At 38.8% G+C, this 15,574-nt stretch overlaps 1 pseudogene; it reads left to right on the top strand.

Moving 5' to 3' along the window:
• Window positions 1-10,700: 10,700 nt before the first annotated feature.
• LOC120294383 lies at window positions 10,701-14,725 on the top strand (annotated as a pseudogene).
• The last annotated feature ends 849 nt before the right edge of the window (window positions 14,726-15,574 follow it).

A 15,574-nucleotide genomic window follows, 5' to 3' on the forward strand; every position in this document is an offset into this window, starting at 1 on the left:
AGGTGATGCAAAGAGGCTAAGTCCAATGAATTAGAAAACCGAAGGGCCTTACTATACAATTTCTAAGACTCTTTTGGAAAATGATTCTTATATCTAATTCGAAGCGGGGAGGCCCAATGCTACTTTAAATTTTTCTTAAATGGGCCCTATATTTGGTGGGAAAGTCCAATATGGCTTATAAAACACATAAGAAATTGGGCTTTGCCAATCTAATGAGGTGCACCGAAGCCCAATACAAAAAGGTTTCATTTAGGCTTTTTTTTTTTGGTCAAAATTATACGTCATGAAACTAATGGTTTAGGGACAACGTAGCAACATAGAATTCGTTTAATGTGATCGAATTTTTTAATTTATTTAATGTAATCTTTGTACTTTTAGTATATGTTCAATCTTATCCATGGACTATTTTAGAATTTTTTTTTTAACTTTAGAAAATATAGGAAGTTTATCCAAAAAGCTCTCCTTTTATGATATAAAAACTTTCTATACCTTTTAATTATATAAATATGTTCAGACGAATGAAGATTTTGAATTATTTATTGTGTATAAAGTAAATTTTTTTGCCATTCAGCCAAAGTTATATATAAAATTAGATCAAAGTACTTGGCATGCATGTCATATTTCCCGTGTGTCAAATGAAATGAATAAATTTAAGATCATATTTTCCCAAGTTAAGCAGGTTTGCAATAAGATCACTTTTGGAAAAATAGGAAAAAGAAGAAGAGTTGATTTATCATTTGTAGAATCAACTTCTATTATTTAAGCATCAGAGCATGTTAATTTTTTTTTTCTATTTAAGCATCAAAGTATAATAGAAGCGTTTTCTGTTCAAGAATTACAAATACAAGAGCTATAATTTTCAGAGTATGGAACATGAATCTTTGTAAGGGCAAGTTTCTGCGCAAGTTTTCTTCCATTAATGAAAGTCGGGTAAGCTTTATAGACGCTCTTCTTACGCAAGCATATGCTCTTCCATTGTAAGCACTGTTTCCTCCGTAAGTATCGAGCGATAAGAGATGTACATTGCTAGCTCATGCTCCCTCTTTGCAAACTTAAGTTACTCTTCAAATATCATGGCAACAAAATCTTCGTAGTTAGCTCTACTTGAAGAACTTCATGAACAGAAAAAGAGATGGAAGAAAACGAGAGAGAGAGAGAGAGAGAGAGAGAGAGAGAGAGAGAGAGAGAGAGAGAGAGAGAGAGAGAGAGAGAGAGAGAGAGAGAGAGAGAGAATTTGATGAATGTACTTCTTCTGTTATTCAACTTCCTTAGAACTTTACAATATGAGAGATCGACTTCTTATATCTCCTCTGGTTCTCTCAATGAATCTGTTTTACACAAGAGCTGTTGAAGAAATAGTCAACTTCCTAACTGCAAGGGACTAACTGAATACCGGTCACAACAGCTAAGATACAGAGTAAAGGAAAAACAGAGTGGATGAGTGAGCAGAGTAATGGTTTAGCCGACTTCGCAGCCTCTCTTCATGCAATCTCTCGATCCGTATATCATCCTTCTTCTTTCCTTTCTTTATTTTTAACAGTAGATCTTCTTCTTTCTGTACACTTCTCGGCATCATTCATACAATCAGCTTCTTCCTCATTTATTCTCTTGGCTTTTGTTCTTGTTATTTGCTGTTGAATAAGCTGCTGTCTTTTGTTCTTAACATCCCCCCGCAAATTGGGCAGGGGTGAAGAACCAATGCCCAATTTGAGACGAAGAGAGGAGTGTGTTAGTTTAGATAGTGGCTTGGTAAAAATATCAGCAACTTGGTTATGGCTGGGAACATATCTAACACACAAGGATCCAGACGCAACTTTTTCTCGAACAAAGTGGAAATCAACCTCAATATGTTTTGTTCGAGCATGAAGTATAGGATTTGCTGTGAGAGATATGGCAGATTGATTGTCACAGAATAATATGGTTGGTGAGTGAAGAGAAACTCCAATATCTCTGAGAACAAAAGTAATCCAAGTAAGATCAACTGTTGCTGAGGCAAGGGCTCTATATTCAGCTTCAGTGGAGGAACGAGAAACAGTTGATTGCTTCTTAGCTGTCCATGAGATGAGATTAGAACCGAGATAAGTACAAAAGCCTGTGGTAGAACGTCTAGTTTGAAGACAGCCAGCCCAATCTGCATCAGAGAAGCCATATAATTTGAGAGAGCTGTGAGAGTGAAGTGAAATACCGAGGTGAATTGTTCCTTTTACATATCGAAGAACTCGTTTCAGTTGAAGTAAGTCTCCAATAGTAGGATGCTGTAGTTTCTGACATAGGATATTTGTTGCAAAGGCAAGATCAGGCCTGGTGATAGTGAGATATTGTAAGCCACCTATGAGACTTCGGTAGTTCATGGGATTTGGAAGAAGAACAACATCTCTTTCAAGTATGACTAGTTTAAGAGAGAGAGGTGTAGCAATAGGTTTGCAGTCAGTCATATTTGCACGAGACAGTAAGTCAACGGCATACTTGGTTTGACATAAGAACAACTCAGTAGACGTTTGTGTGGCTTCAATTCCAAGAAAATAATGAAGCTGGCCAAGGTCTTTCATATGGAATTGAACACTGAGTGAGTGAATAAGAGTCTGTAGCAATTGTTCTGAGCTACCAGTTAGAATTATATCGTCAACATATAGAAGTAAAAGTATTGTCTCTTGTCCTTGATGAAGTATGAACAGAGAGGGGTCAGTTGAGCTACAGAAAAAACCGACTTCAAGCAAGAAGTTGCTGAATTTATCATACCAGGCACGCGGTGCTTGACGCAGTCCATAAAGTGATTTTTGAAGCAGACATACATATTGACAGTACTGTGGATGAACAAAACCAGGAGGTTGCTCCATGTACACAGTTTCATTTAAGGTGCCATGTAAGAAGGCGTTCTTGACATCAAGTTGATGTATAGACCAGTGTTTTACCATTGCTACAGAGAGGATAAGTCTAACAGTTGCATGTTTTATCACAGGGCTAAAGGTTTCTGTGAAGTCGATTCCTTCCTCCTGATGAAATCCCTTGGCTACTAGACGAGCCTTCAAGCGATCTAGACTTCCAGTAGAAGTAAGTTTAGTCTTAAACACCCATTTGCAGCCAATAACATTCATGTTATTAGTACGAGGAACCAATAACCAAGTTTGATTATGATGTAAGGCATTCATTTCTTCTTGCATTGCCTGATACCATCTTGGATCTGCTAGAGCAGATTTTATTGATTTTGGTTCTGGAGGAATTTGGTATTGAGCAAGACATGCATATCGAGGGTTCACTTTGACTATACCAGATTTAGATCTGGTTTGCATGTGATGAGTAGGTTGTGTACCTTGCACAGGATGGATAGACTGTGTTTGTATGTTAGAAACACTTTGATTGATAGCTGGTTCTGTTGCTGTCACTGTTGTGGTTCCATATATGTTTACTTGTGGAGACATACTTTGAGTAGTAGATGGAACTTGATCATCAGGTGATACAGTTGTAGAGATAAGATCTATATGTTCTGTAAAAACTTGCTCAGCTGGAGGGTTCTGAACATACCTTGTTTGATGAGATGATGAAGTGTTGATAAGCTCTGTACTTGGAGTTTGTAAGAATCTCTCTTCTTCTATCCATAGTTTATATAGTCGTGTATATGTTGAGGAATGTGTTGCCAGCTTCTTAGAGAAAGGAAAGAATGTCTCATCAAAGGTTACATGTCGACTGATGTACACATGACCAGTGGTAGGCACCAAGCATCGATATCCTTTATGATGAGTGCTGTATCCGAGAAAAACACAGGTAAGGGATTGTGGATCCATCTTGTGTTGTGCATAGGGTCGAAGACAGGGATAGCAGGCACACCCGAACACTCTGAGATGATCATATCTTGGCTTATGCTGATATAGCTTGGTAAAGGGAGATTGCATTTTTAACTTTGGAGTAGGAAGTATATTGACAATATAGTTTGCTGTCATAAATGCATCAACCCAAAATTTTAATGGGACTTTTGCATGATATAACATAGCCAGACCAAGCTCAACTATATGTCGATGTTTTCTTTCAGGTATTCCATTCTGTTCGGGTGTATATGGACAAGAAATAAGCTGTTGGATGCCACAACTCTGTAGGTGAGCTTTAAACTTGTGACTGACAAACTCTCCCCCACCATCACATTGAAACCTCTTGATTTTACAGTTGTGCTGGTTTTCTACTAACCTCTGAAACATAAGAAAGATATCATAGAAGTCTGATTTTCGTTTCAATGGGTACATCCAGCTGAACCGAGAGAAGCTATCAACGAAGATCACATAATATTTGAAATTCTGATAAGAGTTGACTGGAGAAGGTCCCCAGATATCGCAATGGACTTGTTCTAGAGGTTTATTAGCTACTGAACTCGACATAGGAAAAGGTAGAGCAGTATTCTTAGCAAGCTGACAACTTCTACATATAGATTGTGGTTACGTATGACACTTTGGATTAACTTTTGATTCTTCAAATGCTTCAGGACATTTTGATTTGTATGAGCTAGCCGTTGATGCCACACATTTTCTCCTGTAATCTTCTGTCTTTGAGTGAAGAATACCTCTGCAGCACAAGGATCAACTCTGTATAGTCCTTTCTCCTTCTTCCCTAGCATCTTGGTTATGTTGGTGATGCTGTCCTTTATGTACACCCCAATTTTGTCAAAGACAAAAGAACAGGGATAATCATCGGTTAGTCTAGAGACTGAAAGAAGGTTTTTCTTAATTGCTGGAACAACTAACACATCTTTTAGAGGCAAGGTAGTAGTAGTAGTAGTTAGCATTGTATTCCCAATATATTTCACAGGTAAACATGAACCGTTGCCAATCATTACTGTATCAGTACCAGCGTTCTTAGAAAAGTTTTGGAGAATACCAGCATTTGCCGTAATGTGAGCAGTTGCTCCAGTATCAGGATACCACTCATTTCCATTAGTTTCCTCAATATGGAGTGCTGATAGAGCTGTCGGTATCTCTTCAGCTTGGTAAGAATTATCAAATCTATACCAACAGTGCAATGCATCATGACCTGGTTTTTTCGAGATCCGACACTCCCGGTCGAGTGTTTGTTGTTGTTTTCTCCATCTGCACATCTTTATGGAGAGTTAAATTTGAGGATGGATAGATCTTGGCTTCTGTATACCTCTGAGCTGAACCATTATATGGTCTGAACCCCTGACCAGAACTCAAAGTAGCGGGGGTATTAACCTGGTTAAGATGTTGACTCCCCTGTTCATAGCTCGAGTTATTAGTTCTGTAATTCATATTTCTTCCAGGATTTCCAAAATTTCTGTATCTGTTACTGAATGGCCTTCCTCTTCCAATATTTCTTCCTCCACGACTATATCCCCTTGAACTTTCAAGACTGTTATTTTGCTGTACAAAATTTCTATTAAACTCCTCTTTGTGTATAGCTCCAGTCTTCCTTTGACCATAATAGGCTAGATTTGGACTGAACTGGCTTGAGGAATAGTTTTGCAGCCTTGATTCAAACCTCTCTAGATGAGAGATCACTTCATCATATTCCGGTTGAGGTTTTAAACAATAAATTGTTGTTTTAAAGCTCTCATACTCGGACCCCAAACCTTCCAAAATACCAAACAGTTTTGTTATTTCATCCACTAGTTTACCTATTGCATTTAATTGATCACATATTGTCTTGTACTCTCTGAGATATGTTGATAAAGCTCTATCACGTTTCTGACAAGCCTGCAATTTTCCTCTTAGTTCAAACTCCTTTGCCACAGATTTTTGGGTGAACCGATTAAGCAAGGCCTGCCAAAGTTCATAGGCTGTGTTTAAGCCGATTATTAGGCTAAGTATGTCTTCGGAAACAGCACCACTAACCCAAGAAGAAACAAGTTGATCTGTCTTAATCCAATCATTATAGTCAGGATTAGGGATATCAACTATTTGATCTCCTTCTTCTACCTGTAGAGTTTTAGCAGGCGGTGGAGTTTCTCCATTCACAAACCCAAACAGATCTTGGCTTCTTAGAAACCTATGAAACTGATCTTGCCATAGGAGGAAGTTATCCTCAGCTAATCTAATTGTAACAAAGTTCGAGATGTTGACATGAATGGGAAATGGATATCTCAAGCTTCTTGCTGCCATTCTACTTTTCCAGATCTTTGAACACCACTTGTTTCGAATACAACCTCTACTGGTTTTTGCAATATGATGCAGCAAATCGATTTCTGATGATAGAGATTTGAAGGAAGATGAAGAATATCAACTCACAGATCAATGAGGCTTCGATTCCTGACTCCAATCTGCTGTAGATTCAGCCATTTTTATGCAGTATTGAGATGATTTCTTCAGGATGCAGGCTCTGATACCATGAAGAACTTCATGAACAGAAAAAGAGATGGAAGAAAACGAGAGAGAGAGAGAGAGAGAGAGAGAGAGAGAGAGAGAGAGAGAGAGAGAGAGAGAATTTGATGAATGTACTTCTTCTATTATTCAACTTCCTTGAAACTTTACAATATGAGAGATCGACTTCTTATATCTCCTCTGATTCTCTCAATGAATCTATTTTACACAAGAGCTGTTGAAGAAATAGTCAACTTCCTAACTGCAAGGGACTAACCGAATACCGGTCACAACAGCTAAGATACAGAGTAAAGGAAAAACAGAGTGGATGAGCAGAGTAATGGTTTAGCCGACTTCGCAGCCTCTCTTCATGCAATCTCTCGATCCGTATATCATCCTTCTTCTTTCCTTTCTTTATTTTTAACAGTAGATCTTCTTCTTTCTGTACACTTCTCGGCATCATTCATACAATCAGCTTCTTCCTCATTTATTCTCTTGGCTTTTGTTCTTGTTATTTGCTGTTGAATAAGCTGCTGTCTTTTGTTCTTAACACTACTCTCCTTAATAGGTAATAGAGCAAACAATATGGATTATTAGCACGTGCTCTTTAAAAACATAAGTTCCTCTTCAAGGATTAGAGCAGAGAAGAGACATCAGAGCATAGGTTTTTTTTTTTTTTAAAATTTTTTTTTTCCTTTCTATATCATGGCAAACATGTTCGGTACGTGTGATGTTGTCTTGCACAGGTTCACGGGGTCACGACCTCCCATGAAGTGAGCGGAGTTGATTCCGCTTACTGACCGTGACTTATAGACATCAATGCATTATGCACTTTACCTTGTAAACGAACTTCTGCATGCATGTGAGGGTAGATCATTAAATCAGAGCTTCTATTTCTGAGCTAGAGATATACATCGGATTGACAGAAATTTTGCTCGAACCAATTTCAGTTGTCGCGAACTCTCTTTCATCTCCTTTAATTCAGTCCAAAGTTTGATGCATTAAGAGTTTCCTCTTCTTATTTCCTTCAAGTAAGTATTTCTTTTCTTTTTAGAAATAGTGTGTTTCCTGTACATACGGAGACTTCCTCTTATTGCGCGGTTCCTCTACCTCCTTCGCCATTCTTTGCAAACCCTATCTCATCTTTCCTCCAAACTTCTCCTTTAACAACTTCTTGGCCTATCGTCTACTTCCATGTCAACAGGGAGAATCTTCCTTTTCTTCATCCATCTATTAACAATTGGCTTGACTTGCACATCCTACTAAGTATCTCGAATCCCTCTGATCTCCGCAATCCATTATCCCATTCCAGTTCCTCAGAATTTTAAGGCCTTTCTCTCTGTGTTAGCGATATTATGAAATCTAATTGATTGTAAATATCTTTCGAGATTATGTATATGTCTCATTTGATAGTGTATATCATTGATTGATATGTTCCCTTCAATAGTCATCTCATAAAAGCTTATAAAAAGGCTGATGTAATTTTCATTATGAATATATCAAATTATATAGAAATTTCTCAAATCTGTCTTCTACATTTTATTCTCAACTCTTAAGATCCTTATCATCACACAGCCATAGGAAAGACCGCCCGAACTTTTAAGATTTGTACTATAAATGTTCGAGAAAACGAGTGTGTTCCAAGACTGAATGAAATGCCATTGACGATAGCGAGCTAATAGGAGTTTTGTTTCATATTTGGTAACGTTGTTTGTTGGAGCATCCTTGGGAGGAGACATAGATTCGGAACTTTTTGCAACACTTTAATTTTCAAAGGAAATGATCCATAAGTTAGAAATGTCACTCCCCTTTTGTTTCCATTGCATATTAATTCATTCCCCAGCAAAAATTCATCTCCGGAAATAGGGTAAAAGTCTCTCAGTATCAAATATATTGGCCCCACCCCCTAAAAGGAGTGGCGCGAGGATGGATACAGTCATTACTGCTCATGAACCGCTCCAACCTCGGACTCTAGCCGCTTTGTATATTTAGTGTTTTATACTATAAATTTTATAAGATATTTCGTCGCACGGGAGCAATTCTAGCGAAATACTATTTTAATTACCTTTGGTTAAATTTAATATAACGTTACATAGTATCCTAACTGGACATTACTCTTTTTTCTATAAACAAGTTTGACTAACATCGCATCTTGAACTCTATAATCACTATATTATCAGTTTTCTTAATGTTTATATTAGTGCTTTATGCTTTGTCTCACTAATTTGTCAAAAGAATTTAATGTTATAGAATCATAAGCCTATTTTACAACTTATTCACAATAAACATCAATGTTATATTACTGCATTGAAAATAGAAAGATCAATAGAAAGATCGATTCTAATGTTTTTAGAAAGTGCTATAAATCAGTACACTATTTCATCGGAGTTCTAAATAATCATATTAGTATAAAGAGTGTTTGCGCATGGCACGGATCCTCAAATTAGCCTTCCGCAAAAATTTGATAAAATTTCAGCTGATATTTGAGAGGACTGAGAAACTTTTCTGGGTCAACCTCCCTTCTAATCCTCAATGGATAGTAATTTCTAGCGGACTGTATCTTCTCATGAGTAGTGCAAGGAAAGGTACAAATCTCATGTCTACACACCAAACAAAAACGGGCAGGGACGATTTTGTCACTTCTTCTCCAAAATGTCATTTTTCTTAGTGAATTTTTTACGGCACAGAGCGAGACGAAGACTTGCTGGTGAATGCTGCCTTCTTTTGCCAGAACATCCAAACGGCTTCTTGTGAAGTCCGGCTTCTAGGACGACCTGTCAATTCTTCCCCGATATTGATATGGAGCCCGTGTACTTCCCTTCTTGTTTAAACACTAATGGGTCTTATTCTGTTTATTTATTTTGTATGTATGGTGAAATTTGGAGAACCTACATTGAAATTGACCCAATGGTAAAGCCGTTCTCATGCTTTCGGTTCAAAAAATCGATTGTTGTGGGTTCGACTCCTACCTTGGGGAATTCAACTTTGAGTGAATGGTCATGGTGGTGGGTTGTTGTTTCAGTCTCCCTCCATATCATTAGCTAATTATGGTTGCGTTCTCGGATTATAAAAGAAAAAATTCTGAGATCCACTGACAAAAATTATAGAAATCAAGGATGTACAACGTGTGTTAGAACTATTTTTTTCACGAAGTGCAGAAGGTATAATGTAACTATGCTCGAAGATTCAAAATATCTTGAAGGTCAAAAAATAGAAAATACTATAGTATATGGAAAGAGATTACAATCAAGATGATGGAGGGGAAGAGGTATTTAAACTTCATGCAAGAACGCCAATGTGCATACATGTGTGGTGGTTCTCTCAAATTACATTGGTAATGAAATATTCGTAAAAATGTAGACAAATTAGTGTACAAAACAAAGGGATAAATGAAACAAATAGTCTATGAACTTTGGCCTAATATGTAATGTGATATGTAAACTTTTAATTTATTTGATGCAGTCCCTAAACTTTTAATTTGTTCAATGTGATCCCTAGACTTTAAGTACATGTTTAATATAGTCTTTGAATTATATGAAAGTGTTTGGTGTTGCCATCCCATTAATTCGAGATCAAGGACATTTTATTGTTAAGGAACAAAATTAAATATGTACCAAAAGTCCTGAGACCATATTGAACTAATTAAAAATTTAGGGATAACATTGCACATCGATATAAAGTTCAAAAATCACATTGCACATTGGGCTAAAGTTTAAGGATCACTTGTATCATTTTCCCAAAAACAAAAGGGATAAGTTTAGAAAAATGTGGAAGTTAAGAGAAGTCACAATACAAGATTAAGGGGCAATAATGTGAGAAGTCGCTGCTTGGATCTCTTTACTCATAGGCAGCATAGCACACTAGAGTTTTGTTTAGATCACTCATTTGGAATTTGAGTGACCGACAAGTTTATTGGAACATCATGTTGACAATTACTCTCACGAGATCCCTAGAAGCAAAGCAATTTAAGTTTCTATTTAGAATGTCTCTTATGGTTGTTTTTGTTTTTGTTTAGAATTTGAGCAAGAGATTTTATGTTGTTAAGGAGTTCCCAAGAGTATTTATTAAATAACTAATAACGAAACTTTTAGATTTGAAAAAACCGATTCTTCTCATGTCAAATAAAATTACTACATCGTCGTCGAGAATTGAAAAATTTCCTAACTTCTGAAACAATCATGGCTTTAGAATGTTTGCAATTTGAGTGAAAATGAAAACGAATATGTTAATTGCTCACATTTATATTTAAGTAATTTTTTTTGGTAAGGATATTTAAGTAAGTTTGTATCGGGTTCAGACGAAAATAAAAGTTTGTACGAGGTAATATTTATAACTTGTTCATGAATCAAAAACATGGTTTGCCGGAAAAGCCGGCAATCACTTTCCCACGGGTCAGTAGCGATGACCCGGTCTTCCAATGTGCTGACCGACTTCGCTGCCCCCAAGGCATCTGCATCAACGAAAGTAAGGATTATAAAAACCGGTAAGACGAGAACCAGAGGAAGGCACAGGATGGAAAAACATAAAGACGAGAGCGGCTGTGTTGTGCTTTCTTTCAATTCCAGTGGCCTTGGCTTTGGCCACTTTTACCGTGAAGGACAACTGCGACCGAACGTGCGGCAACATGAGCGTGCCTTTCCCATCTGGACTCGACGAAAGTTGCGCGTGGAACTCCAGGGACCTGTCTCTCGGCGACGGCATTCCGGTGTTGGACATATCCGTGGAGAACGGGACAATGACCATTGGCCAGTACAGAGCTTTCGACTGCTATGACGAGAATGGCCATCTGCTTGACGACTCTGTCTTGACACTTCGATCACATTTGGTGAAGACGGGCAATATACATTCTCACTTCTCAGACACCCAGAACAAGCTCACTGTCTTCGGTTGCGACACCTCGGCTGTTATCTTGGATGCCACTAGGACTTCCGGGAGTGGATGCTTCTCCTATTGCCGCGAGGACATTAACTTCATAGCTGAAAGCTATTGCTCCGGCTACAGATGCTGTGAAACATCGATCCCCAGGAGCCTCAGGAGCCTTCATATATTCATGAGCAGCTCAACGAATTACACCTCAGTTCAGGACTTCAGCTCTTGTGGGTCAGCGTTCTTAGTGGGCCAGGACTTGTTTAACGTCTCCGATTACAGACTTCCTATCCCAGATGATATGCTCGTTAAAAAATACTCAAAACGTTGTCCTGGATTGGGCAGTTGAACGGGATTTGACCTGCAAGCAGTGCAATCGAACTGATCGAGCTATGCTTGTTAAGGGTGTGCAAAAGAATCAGGACCCGCTCAGATCGCCCGGAACCGGACTGGAATTGCCCGGAACAGGTGGTTCTTGAGGGAACTGGTCTGGTTCCTGGTTTCATGGGTGGATCCGTCCACCCGGACCGACTGACCGATTATATTATAATAATATATTAATTTTTAATATTAAGAAAATTAAAATTACTAATTAACAAACCCAAATTAAATAATTAACCCAAATCAAATAATTACAAAAAAAATAATTGAAGTGGGTAATCTAATATCATGCTTGTCAAACCAGATGGAGAGGTCCTGATCTTGAAGCTGAAAAGTCCGAAGCGCACACCTTGACAAAACGCTTAGCAGTTAGTGGGCAAAAAACAAGCACGCGAAGAAGCAGAGGAGGAGAAGAAGAATAAGTTAGGCGAAGAACTAGCAATTTCGGTCGAAAACCAAAGTTGTTTCGCGTCAGGATCAGAGCTTTCAAGAAACCCAGGAACCCCTTAGGCTAGGGTTCACGAGGAAACCTCGATAGTAGCAGGTTTGTCCATCCGTCCCTTTTCCTATTTGGCCCTCCGAAAAATTATGGTCACCCTCAATAGCAGCAACTTGTGGCTTTTGACTTATAATTAGTTTTACCTTCTTTCACTTTCAACATTATGTTTTGATTTCTAGTTGTTGTAACTTTTTGTTTCTAGTATATTACTCGATATGAAGAGTACTCACGGCAGGATTTAGAAAATGATATTATTATTGGTGAGACCGGTTCCATGGATCCACTCAGAAACCGAACCGGACCGGTAGTTCGGTTTCTGGGTGGTTCCATGCAACTAACCGGTGAATCTCAGTTCAATTTTTTGAATCAGCCCTAACGGGCGGTTCCCGGTTCTAAGTTAGGAACCGTCCGCCTAAACCATGCACACCCTAAATTGCTTGTGGTGCCATTAGTTTCTGCTCTGACTTCAGGAGCGGGCAGGGTTATCGTTGCTTCTGTGATGCGGGGTCCACGGGGATTCCCTATGCCTCCCCACTATCCCCAGGATGTCAAGGTATCGTTCTGTTCTCTTTGCAAGCCAAAGTTTATACGATTGGATTGGGCCAAATTTTCTGCGGTCCAATTTCCTCGCACCAGTTTTTCATTGAGTCGAGTTAGATGCTTCAACACATATTAAGAAGCCAAAAATACAAGCATGTGCATATACAGTTCACCATTGATTCTGCTTCATATAGACAATGATGAATGCAAGGATCCACGACGATACCCATTGCATGGAAATTGCAAGAATATGCCCAGGAACTACACCTGCGACTGCCCATTCGGCATGACTGGTGATGGCAAAGTCGGTTGCCAAATTTCGAGTCTTGCCACAACCGCTGCAGGTAATTCTATTCCTTGTGATGGTCGCTTAATGAACTATTCTATTCTTGCTGATCGCGAGTCCACTTGCTATTGATCTGGTTTATGTTGAGATGTTCTGAAATTGTATTCGATCCTACTTTTCCACGGAGAGATCATTGGTCACCACTCGATGACCATCGGATAAAAAAAAGGTCAGTCTCGCCCAATGATTGCAAATTCAGTAAATTACGATCCGTTATAATCCGAGAATCCATTCCAAGTACCATAGAAGTGCCCCTCATCTGGGTTTTTTCCTTTTCTTTCTTGGTGTTCACCAAGAGACACTCCCGGTCGCACCGTGTTTTTCTTTCTTCTGGTCGTATATTCACTGCACACACCAAACTGCTTTTTATTCTTCACGTCAAAGACGCACCAACCCCTTTTGGCCAAAAGGCTAAAAGTCCAACCTTCATCTAAAAATTGCAAGTTTACCAACATGACCAAAAGTACATCAACGAACTCAATTGAGTCTAACTAAAAAAATTACCGACAAACCTCCGATCTAAGAGTCGAAGGTTGAAGAACTCTGAGGTCCAAGTATTCAAGGGGTCAAGTTAACATTAAAATTTAGTTCTTAAATTTAAAAGGCCCGAATTCATCGTATAACCTAAGTCAAATTTTTGGGAGCAACTAATTCATTTATTACTCTATTTTGTGTGGTAGTCATTGTATCAATAACATTAAGCGTAGTTGTTAGTGGGCTAGTCTTCTTCATATCAAGAGGAGAGCCAAAGAGAGATATGTTAGGCAAAATGGAGGAGAGATCTTGAAGCACCAAAGAGTGAAAATCTTCACTGAGGCACAGTTGGCTAAAGCCACCAATCACTAGGATACTAGCAACAAGCTCGGTGAGGGTGGTTTTGCTTCAATTTACAAAGGAAGAATTGACGGTGACGTTTTATTCGCAGTCAAGAAGCCTAGAGATGTCCTTGTCAATAAGTCAAAAGAAATGAACAAGGACTTGTCTCTTAAGTACTCACGATGAATTTCTACACGAAATCAGCATCATTTCTCAGGTGAATCACAAGAACTTGGTCAAGCTCCTGGGCATATGTTTGGAGACAAATGTGCCATTGTTGGTCTATGAATTCATTCCTAATGGGACTCTCTATCACCACATTCATGACAAGAGATCAACCGTTTTGTGCTCGTGGAAGAATTGCCTCAGGATTGCCTCAGGATTGCCTCGGAAGCTACCTTGGCCCTTGAGTACTTGCATTACCTTGCTGACCCGCCGGTCATTCACAGTGATGTCAAGTCTCTGAATATACTTTTAGACGAGAAGCACTCAGCAAAAGTATCTGATTTCGGGGCCTCGGTTTTGATATCACCTAGAAAGACTCATATAGTTGATAGAGTACAAGGCACAATAGGTTACCTTGACCCTAAGTATCTCACCATTGGTGAATTAACCACGAAGAGTGACGTTTATGGTTTTGGGGTTGTCCTTGTGGAGCTCCTCACTGGAGAGATGCCAACTCAATGAGCAAAATGTGGAGCTTCTCACTGGAGAGATGCCAACTCAATGAGCAAAATATGGGGAAAAAATCAACGCCGTCCACTTTTTCATCTCCCCATGGAGAACCAGACACTCATCCATACGACAAAGTTCGAGGCATCCAACGAAGGTGAATTGCAGGAGATTGAGGCAGTTGGTTCGCTTGCTAGAAGGTGCTTAAACTTTAATGTCGTCAAAAGGCCAACAATGAGGGAAGTGGCCGAGCAACTGACTAGGATCAACAAGAACTTGTGGGCCGATCGACAGGACGATGAATAGACTCAAAGTGTACTTGACGAGACGGGATGTGATTCTCTCCGGACTTCAATCAGTGAAATGAACAAACTGAATCGACTGCTCTTTTATTATTTGACATCGAAGCAGCCACTTCTAGTTCCAGTGTCTGATTTGTGCTTTCTAACATAAGAACAAGTCCAGGGGTCGTATGACCCGGCTTGATTAATTAGGGATTTTAAAGTTTTTTAAGGGATGATTCTTATTTAAGGTAAGTACGGTTTATGATTTGCTGGATGAATAATTACAGAATTATTGCGCTGTTCCGTATCTATTCGAACAATTTAATGGGAAATTACATTTTGAATTGCATTTTCCCATAGACCTTCTTTCCCAAATAAAGCACGAAGGCAGTTTCCTAATTTTTGGCGTTGTATCGTTTTTCTTTTTTGTCTTTTGTCACTATAGCAAAAGATGCCGCTTTATAGAAAGGCAAGAGCTACCAGAAAGCTTGAATGACAAACTCTACCCACAAAGTTACAAAGTTGATTCGAGTTATCCACACAGTTAGCTCTGTAATGCTCGTGTGAAAACTACTAGATCCAGTGTGGTGGCTCAGATCCGTGCGTCAATAAAAAAACTTAACCTAAACAAGATTTTCACGTAACACCTAATTAATTCAATGAATAAATGTGGCCTGCTTGGCCAGTCCCATTCTCTACATTGTCGCTTAGCACTATAGGGATGTCAAAAACCGAACTGAGCCAAACCGAAAGTTCGGTTTTTTTCCAATTTGGTTTGGATAATATTAAACAATCAAAACTTTTTAACCGGTTTGATTTTTATCAATTCGGTTAATGGAATTAAACCAATAAAATATAATTTGTTTCCTTT

Source organism: Eucalyptus grandis, chromosome 6 (assembly GCF_016545825.1).
Source record: "Eucalyptus grandis isolate ANBG69807.140 chromosome 6, ASM1654582v1, whole genome shotgun sequence".
NCBI classification, from domain to species: domain Eukaryota; kingdom Viridiplantae; phylum Streptophyta; class Magnoliopsida; order Myrtales; family Myrtaceae; genus Eucalyptus; species Eucalyptus grandis.